The following is a 9,568-nucleotide window of genomic DNA, read 5'->3' as shown; positions in this document are numbered from 1 at the left end:
AAGCTCTATAAACTGTAAGAGATAATTGCTGGAGAACCTAAAATTAAAAGCTACGCTTACATGTTTTTTAATCATAAGAAAAGCTCTAATTTTCGTTGTAGCCAGAAGAATCTCTCTTTTAAAACCTATGGAGAAAAAAGGAGAGTGAGGGAGGTGTGGGATGGGTTGCAATTTCTTGTGGGGAGCAAATCTTTTCCCTAGTTTTGTGTGTCAGTGGTAGATATATTACCAACTGAGGTATTTAGTCCAGAAGTATAGAAAGCTGAATGTTTAAATTATTGCCTAAAATAGTGCTTAGCAGTTAAAAATAGCCATCTAAAAATTTCCAGCCTAAAATACTTTTGGATGAAAAAATAGATAAAATAGATTTTCAATTATGATTTTTTAAAATTATAAATATGAATATCTGAAATGCTAGCTATTTTGTTCCTGAAGATTGTAAAATATGTGTACTTTTGCTGCTTCTGATTTTTTTCTCCCTTATAGGTCAGGTTCCTCGTGCAGACTTTCTTTCCTAGTGCAAAACTTCTTACCAGAAAGGGAAGCTCCAATAGATGTGTGTGTATATCTGTATAATGGAAGTTTTAATTAATCAATGAGCCTGAAGTGAGTGGGAAGGGGACAGGGCAAGCACAGAGTCTGCACTACCCTCCTGTAATGTACTGCAGCTGTTGCTGATCTCTGTAGAATATCAGCTTTGTAATATTTCCCCTTTAAATTCTTTATGTGAAGTTTAACATTTTTTGTCAGGGAAAGAAGTGCATTGTCTGACCTGTTCTACTCAAAACTGTTTTTCCAGAACTTTTAATCTGCTCATTATGAACATACAGAAACTGTTTGGTCCCATTCATGCGAAGTGCAACAAACTAAAACAAAATTCTGCCTTCTCTCATCTCGGAGGCCCGCACAGGGTGACTGTATTTCTCCCGTTAGTCTACTTCGTAGCAAACCCAGAAGGAATGTGTCTGGCTTGGACTTGGATCACCCAGGGAGCTGTACCACGTACGGCAGAACCCGCTGGTGAGTATCTTGTCTGCAGCAGGTCCTGTGGCATCCTGAACCTTCCTCCACACTGCTGCTCAGGCGGTACTGGCTTCCCCGCTCTGAAGAGGGGTTCTGAAGCTTTAATGGAAGTAGGGAACACCGGGAGAGATTTCTGCTCCTGAGCCTGGACCTGTTCAATTTTAATCAAGATTCACTTGCCTTTTATAAATAAATTTATGTAATGCCTTATTTAAAGACTGGCTGGAACTGTAGTGTATCTAGAACCCCTGCGATTTCCCTGCGATATTCCCTAACGCTCTGTAGGTTTCTTAAGTTATCATCTGCCATATCTTCGCAGCAGAGGGAAGCGTTCATCTTGGAGATATGTAAAATAGCTGAATTGTTAAACAAATCTCACTAATTATTCAGCACTTGTAGTATCGAACACCTCTGAAATTCCTTTGTGTTTTATAAAGTCCATTCCTCACTCCAGCCAAACTTGTTCAAATCAGTAGATGATTTTGAACCCTTCTCACTGGTACTTCACATCTGTCTTTAATTTTCATTCTGAAAAACAGTCAGTCAGTCCATTTTGGTTTTGTTAACGAGAAACTCTTCTCTCTGCTTACTGGGGCCTTTAGTTGTTTATTTGAAAGTTGATGGTCCCATACAATTTTGTGACTGCATAGCACAATGTCTTCCGACAGTGCTGTGGTTTTTCCCAGGAAGTAATGTATCCTTCTGACAGATTTCTTTGCAGTTTGTTAGTGTATAACTGATAGGTTTTGGTGTGGAATGTGCTATCACATTCTAAAGCTAAATTTTGTGAAAAACACCAGGTAAAAACATAGGCTTAAGTCTTTCTCTGGTGTTCAATCCAGTTGTACTTGTTATATATGTAATTATTTATGGTGCTGCTTAACATTATTTAAAAAAAAACCCCACACCTGTTATAGGTGGAATTTGAAACTGCAAATCTGCTAAGAGCGGAGTTGACAGTTTCTATTTGTTGATTGTTGACTACCAAAGTGTAAGCCAAGGGCAACTCTTAACTTAAATGTCTCTCCTAAGTGCTTGAATGTATCACCCAGAATGTTTGCAATAATCAGGGAAGTCAGGATCTGTATGTGCTTGGTTTAAGATGTTTTCTCACTAATTATTATGAGGAAGAAGTCAACTGAGAGAGACTTAGTGCTCATTAGTATAAATAATTCTTGATGGCAGAAATTCCTTGTTCTAAAAGTCATTGTTATTTGTAAAGGAAGCTGCCAAATCATCTGCTAAGCATAAACTAAAGGAGTTAAAGCAGTAGAGAGGCTGTCTTAAACTACTTATCCCTTAGTATCTAAAATATTCCTACTTACGCATTCTTCTTTCTCTTGAAGTTATGCAGCAGTAATGCAAGTGGCATTTCGAGAAGGAATGTCCTATTATGGGCATCACAGAAGTGAAGAAATTCAGTGTAATGGGATCATTCTGGACCTATTAGGAAAAATGCTTTGATTATTTTTCACCTTTCTTGCTTGTGCCACACAGTAGAAAGAAGTGCAGTAGAGAATGTGGAAATGTGACTGAGATAATTAATGTTCTTGGCTACCATTTTCACCACAGACTGCTAAGTATGAATGTCTTTCGTAAAGTAACTACTTTAATTTTATTCTTCTTTCCTGTCTGAAAATCTGGTAGATTGGCTCCTGATCTGGAATAGTGACTTGTAGGTAGCTTTCTTTTTCCCTTTCTACACCTCCCCACACCCCCATGTGTGGAAGGAAAATGAGGAAGAAGGTCTTTGAACATCTCTCTTGATTTGCCCTAGATACCAGTAGCTAAGATTGGCCAGAGGTCTAATTTTGGATTGCTCTGTTGAACAGGTTGAGATTAGCGATTTAACATACTGGTGAATTTTCCTCAAGGAGTGTAGTCTGCATCAAGAAACCCCTAACCTGCATGGCCCAGCTGCCACGCGAATGTGCTTAGGTTTGCAAAAAGATGCTGTTAATAATAGTTAACACAGTTGTTGAAAGTGTAGTCACACCAAAGTTCGAAATTTTATTTCAAAGAAGCAGCTTAGGGGCCCCTAAGAAGCAGCTTATTTTCAGGAAGGAAGATGGGTTGGACCTTCAGCTGTTGTGACGTGGCACAGTCCCTCAGACATGAGTAAGATGACATTGATTTACATCCACTGAGGATCTAAGCCTTTGAGGGAGGATGGCAGAAAGCACAGCTGTAGTGGCTGGAAAGGCTAAATCCCATGCCCATGAGGTGAAGGGCACTGTGCTGCATGGACTACAGACCTCAGAGAGAGAAGGTAATTGAAAAACAATTGAAATTGTGTTTTGCTAGTCCCTGGATGGAAGGAATGGTCTGATCCCTTGAAGAGATTTAGAGGTGTTGGAATTTCTCAGATTTGTACCTGGTTAGTTGTGCTTTTGCAAACATTTCAGCAGCTGCAGATGAACAAAATGCAATAACCCACTGACCCTTTCTCTTTTTCCCAAGATATGCCCTTTCTGCCTAGAGCTGCAAAGAGGGTAGTGTCACAGTTACTGCCTTGAAAGCATGCTCCATCACTGTGATCTGCTATCTTTGCTGAGAATTATCTGCAGGATGCAAGTTGGACTTCTGCTTCCTGTCTCGGAGAAGGTTAAATGTGAGATGCAGTGACTGATGACCTCTAACATGAAATCACATAACCGGCATCTTTAGGTTTTACATACTGCTTTACAACACAGTCTGCAAAGCTTAGAGTAATGTATTTCCCAAGTCATAGCTGATGTTTTTAATTAGTAAGTTTTTCTTTGCATCCACATTTTAAAGACTCTCGTGGAACACAGCAATTTAAATGCAACAGTTCTAGACATTGCAACCTGTGACTCCATAATTTTCAAGACTGACAAGCTTTTCCATGAACCATAAGCTGCATAGGCTGAGGATTTACCATAGGGCAGAGGCTTTCCATGGCCAATGCTGCGGGCCTTGATGCCTTCTCATTGCCCCTAACTCGGAGAGTATGAGAGTTCACCACAGACTCCTGCCTGTCTGCTCTGGCGTTGTGAAAAGGACATGAGGGAATGGTCGCATCCTGACTTGCAGATCTGCCGCTCCCCCCTACACCTGCAGTGTGGATTCAACCAGAAATATCAACTTGTCAAGGTAAAAATCTCACAGGAAAGATAATTTTGACCTTTTTCCAGGAAGATGCATATATTTTAGCCATGCAGTTAGCGTGTTCCCCCAGTTTCACTAGGATGTACTTATTTACTTTTTTGGAGGATCCAGGCTTTATTGTCCTTCAGCAACATCCCACTGACTTCAGAGGTCCATTTTCATGTTATATAGTCATTTATAAAAAAGAAAGAGTGCTCAAATTGGTAGTTTAAGCACTTGTTTTCCACACAAGATTTAAAGATACAGGCTGATTTTTCTTTAGAAATAGAAGGCATCTGCTTGTGATGTGAACAGTTTCCTCACCTATTTTGCACAATAAAATGGTGTTTGTACCACATAATTGGCCTTGCATTTCCCTAGTGGTAAAAGCCACATGTTGTATCTTTCTTCTTTACATCATATTTTCAAGCTGCTTAACAATGGTGATTTACCTTTGACAATGCTGCCTTTTATGATATTTTTTTATGGATAAAACTTCTAATTTTTATCACTCCCATATATCGCTTTTATTCCCAATAAAACTGCTTTTTGGGCTATACATCCAGAATACTGTTGTAATGGAAATAGTGAGAGCTTACTGTATTGCTTCTGTCTGAACTTGAATTTGATCCTTTTCCCATTTAAATCAGTAACAGAACTCCCCCTGGCATCTGTGAGAACTGTGTTGGCTGGCTGTCTATCCTATTAGACTATATCATACCATACTTCAAGACTACTGTCGTTGTTTTAAATATTTTTTCCTGATTTGTAATTATGAACAAACTTTTTGCCCCAGTGTAACTGTCTTAATCTCCGCTACCAAGAGTCATATCACCTGTTGTCATCATGAAACCAAAAATATTTATGATCATATTGTGAACAAAGACTCTCTCTTTTGGAGAGAAAAATACTTTTTTCACTGTTATTGATGAGGCATTTTTATGCTAAGAATGAAAATCATTAGCAGGATAAGAGCATATGGGAATCTGATCCTGTGTAGGCTGCTGGTGATTTTCCACCAAATTACTTCTACCGATTTCAGGAGACACATGTAAGAAACATGTGATGAACAACTACTTTGGCATGAGGATCCCGTTAATCCCTGTGCCATAAACTGCCTTGGTTATCATCGATGTTCTGCTGATCTTTACAACTCTAAGAGAAAAGAAAATGAACTTTGTTGACGTGCAAGATCAACTCCTGCTCAGTGCAGAGGCTGTGTTACGCGCTTACCTCACCTGTATCGTGGGTGACTCTTTATGTGCATTTCCACCACCCACGGACACTGAACATGATAAATGAAGGCAGTGTTATAAGGAGGTTTGGTGCCTGTTTGTTGTTAGTGCATCTTGTGCCGCGGAGTCGCAGTTGTACCACTTGCTCACAACTGACAGCCCAGCTCTGTCCGCTCTGCCTTCGGCCACAGCTGTGCGTACCCAGACAGTGGCAACTCTTTAATAAGAGCTGAACGGGATTCAGGAATCAAATTTTCTGCATACATGTGTGCACTAGCACTTAAAGACAATCCAGCTTTCTAACATAGAGGCCATTTCAGTGTAGACAAAATTTTCTTCCCGAATTCATGAAGTGTATGTGGGTCCCACATTTTGTTAGATCCTTTTATGCTTGGGTCTTGATTACCTGCTTGTGTTTTCCCATGACTCAGCTTATTCTTGAAATTGGAGTGATCCTAGCATTTTTCTGAGGTAAAACCAGTGAAATCATCAAACTATATTTTTGTCTTTTACCCATTTATAGAATGTGTTCAGAGCCTCTTTCCGGGGTGAGGAAGGCTTTGCAAGTAGTTGTGACTGGATCATTAGGCTGGTAAAAGAAGTGGAGTGTGACTGAGGACGGAGCCCTGAAAAGCTATTTTGAAGAGGTCTGGCATACACGCTTGGCAGCAAAACTCTTCACAGTCCTGGAGATGCCTGGATGCCGGGTCAGTGGGGTCCCTTCTGCGCTTCCCAGGTGAGTATGTTATGTCTTTTCTCCCCATCTGTACAACAAAGCTTGACACCTCCCTGGACAGTTGGAAATTGGTCACAATTTAAATGAATGATTTGATGGTTAAACCATTTCTAATTCCTGGTCAGGAGAAAAATTCCTCTTTTAGCTTTGATTGTAAAAACTTAAATGTCACATTTGCCTGACAGAAATAGAGAAATAGGAACCAATTAAATGTGTTCTTAAATGGTTTATTTATTCAAAGGCATTAGAATGTCTTAAAATATCTTAAATAATAAGAAGCTTCTGTCATTATCACCCCAGTGTGTGTCCAGGAAAATAGATCTTTTGAAGCATAATTTCTCCAAGCTTCTTCTATGTCTTTTCTATTAAGAAAGTGTTCTTCCAAATAATGTTTGGTTTTGATATATCAGAAAGGAAAATGTCTTCAGCATGAAAAGGATATGTCCTATTGTAAAAATAATATAACAGCAGAACACCACTAATGCTGTAGAACACTGTACTCTTTCTCTAAACAGCCATTCCTTAATTGTATTTACAGTCTGGCTTAAAACATGTATCATCCTTTATCCTCAATTCTCACTAGCAAAGGACCAGTGCAGATCTGAGGATTAGACACCAGAATGATAACTGTGTTTCCCCTCCCAGGAGAAATTCTGTGATAACTTTATGATGATGCACACCTGATTGGCAAATTTTACAAAAGCTTCTTTTTTTTTTCTTAAAAATAATCAGATAATGTTTGGACTTCAGGGCCAAGATGAAACTCTGCATTAGATTGCACAAGACAAAAAGCCAGGGATAATTTGTGGCAGTACTCTGAAAATACATGTGCTGCTTAAAGAGTGAGGTATATCACCCTAATAAAAATCATCAGAAAGCTGGTCCTCTCCCAGTGTTAGTTTAGTTCCATCATAATTCAGATTAAGATATCTATATGTATGTCAGGGTATTTCTAGTGAAATATTCAAATGCCTTGCCATCAAGGCCAGATGAGGAGTTTTCATATAATTCACTATGTAAAGACTGGATGAGGTGATGACATGCAAATGAGCAGTTTTGTCAGAGCTCCCCCTATAATATGATCTAGGTATCATTGATCTTGTATAACTACTTAACTAGCTCTGTGGCGAAGATGACAGTTCAACTGAATGGGCTGTCATAAGTACACCTACCTTTTGGCTGCAGTTTGATTCCCACACCTATCATGAATGGTGATGAAATCATATCCCAAATAGACTGAACAATTTTAACTGACATTCACTACTAAAGTGTTATGGATTAGAGCCATTTGCTCAGGCAACAAAAGCTTAACCTCCTACAGAGGGCTGAATGTCCTGGAGTTTAGTTCATTTTTAAAATTTATTATTTACTTCCTGCTTCCCCTGTTCCAATTATCTTGCATTTCTTGTCAAGAGAAATGATATGAACTTGTTTAATGAAATGAAGTATACTTTCAAAAACGCATCAGTCTGAACGGCTTGACAGAAATCAACAAATACAGTAATATTGACGTCAAGAGGCCTGCACTTAATTTTAATTTGTGTTCTTAAAGAAAGCGGCGTTGTCTGCACCTTACGTATTTTGTTTTGGTTGGTGACCAACCTGTGCTTGTTTTTATTACAGACCTTTTACATTATCCTGCCTAAATCTGGATTTTCAGCCTTTTCTGGACTGAACAATTAGTTCAAAAATACTTGGGTATGTAAAATTCAGATATTGATATTTTAAGTTTTAAAGTAATGAAACTGGGAAATTTACTTAACTACATGCTGCTGCAGCAGAAGGTTGTTAAATGCAATCAGTTACTCTTAGAAACTGGAGTCTTGAAAAATAATCCCATAGACAGAGACGTGTTTTATTAGTAGGAATTATCTTGTGTGGTGGTATGTTTCAGTTTCTCCTATTATGGTTTACAGGATTAGACCTATGGGATTGTTATGTTGAAGTTGGTGTGAGAGAGGTAAAGGCACTGGAATTTCTTTATATGATCTAAACCCACTTCATTTAGATACAGTCAATGACTTCATAAAAAAAAATAATGAAATAAAGATAATGAAAATGAGCTACTGCTAACTAGAAGACCAAGCACAGGACACAGTCCCAGGACAACTCAATTATATCTCATCTTTCCCTTGGGATAAACTGCTTGGAGACAACACAGAGAACTTGAGATGAGTTTTAGACCTTGACTTTGGTTCTTAATCTTGACAGATCTTCCGAGTTTATCTTGAGATGCTGAAGAACCCTGCCTCATCTCAGAGCCCCCAACCCTGGCTCGTGGCAAACCAGGGATGTCTTCAGAGCGGGCAGTACTGAGGCATTTATTACCATGTTGACAAAGGTGGTTCTCAATAACCTGGTGGTGTTGGAGTGTAAGTTTCCATCTCCTGGGTCAGGAGGCAGTGACATTGCTGGGGAAGAAGCTTACTCAGTTGCTAGAGGAATAGGTCAGAGGTCTTTTGACGTATGTGGCAATTACTGTATTTCTGCAGGTAAGGGACCAAGCATGGAAGATTTCCTCATCTTCCTTGAGGAATGAAGAACAGAAAAGCTGCAGCAGAACTGTCTCTCTGTTTCTTTCTTCTCTGTGCATTGATAAATTGGAGTAAGGAATGGGAGAACTTACTCAATTAAAGAAACAAGAGAGTTTCTCCTTTTCTTCATGTCTGGTCAACCTGTCAAAACCTAACACCAACACTCCTGCCTGCCTTGACAGAAGACTACATGACAGGTTACCTTTGCCTGGCATGTGTCCCTGTCGTATCATGATTGTTTTTCAAAATTAAGGAGACAAAACCAAGACTTGATAGAGCTTGTAACCAGATTAACAGAGCCAAATGCCTCTTCCATTACTCCTCCCACCCTGGCATGAGAGGTGCACTCCAGTCCTCCTCAAACAGCTGCCTCACTTAATAGAACATTTAGAGTCACCTTTCACCATAATTAACAATTATTACTCCTGTAACCAACAGTTCAGAATTGCAAGCTTCTCCCAGAGTTGTAATATGTAGACAAGCATTGCTCCCTTCAGTACTTATGAGATGTAGGGAAACAGGCTCAGCCTCATACTGAATAAGGGCAGCACTCAGAAATGCCAGGGGAAAAGCAGAATCAGCTTATCTTAGTGGGTGTTACGGGAGGTAGTATTCACAGCAACTTTTTCTTTTCCAAGCAGAAAAAAGAAATTCAGAATTCCAAACTGAAAAAAAAAAAAAAGTTTCTGAAAAAGTAAAAAAGGGAACCTTTAATTTTATGCTGTCATGTAAAATAGTTGATTATACTTTTGTCTTCACTGTCTGGCCTTCATTGCCCTTGCTTCTTTTCCCTGCTTGCTTTTTTTCCTTGTAAAAATATTTTCACAATTTATTTAAATACATTCATTTATTTAAAAAAAAAAATCACATTTCATTTCCACAGACATAAATGCTCTTACATTTTCATTAAGCCCTGTGAATCTACTTGAAAT

At 38.9% G+C, this 9,568-nt stretch overlaps 1 long non-coding RNA gene across 1 annotated transcript; it reads left to right on the top strand.

Annotated features, from left to right (window-relative positions):
• The first annotated feature begins 59 nt into the window (after positions 1-59).
• Positions 60-9,357, top strand: LOC142042371 (uncharacterized). The gene is made up of 6 exons (XR_012653733.1): positions 60-1,020; positions 3,484-4,137; positions 5,890-6,102; positions 7,726-7,800; positions 8,314-8,474; positions 8,595-9,357. It is a non-coding gene; the product is annotated as an uncharacterized LOC142042371 (long non-coding RNA).
• Positions 9,358-9,568: the final 211 nt, after the last annotated feature.

This window comes from Buteo buteo, chromosome 20 (genome assembly GCF_964188355.1).
Source record: "Buteo buteo chromosome 20, bButBut1.hap1.1, whole genome shotgun sequence".
NCBI lineage: Eukaryota > Metazoa > Chordata > Aves > Accipitriformes > Accipitridae > Buteo > Buteo buteo.
Note: the sequence above shows the minus strand (reverse complement) of the source record. Positions and strands in the feature narration are given on the sequence as shown.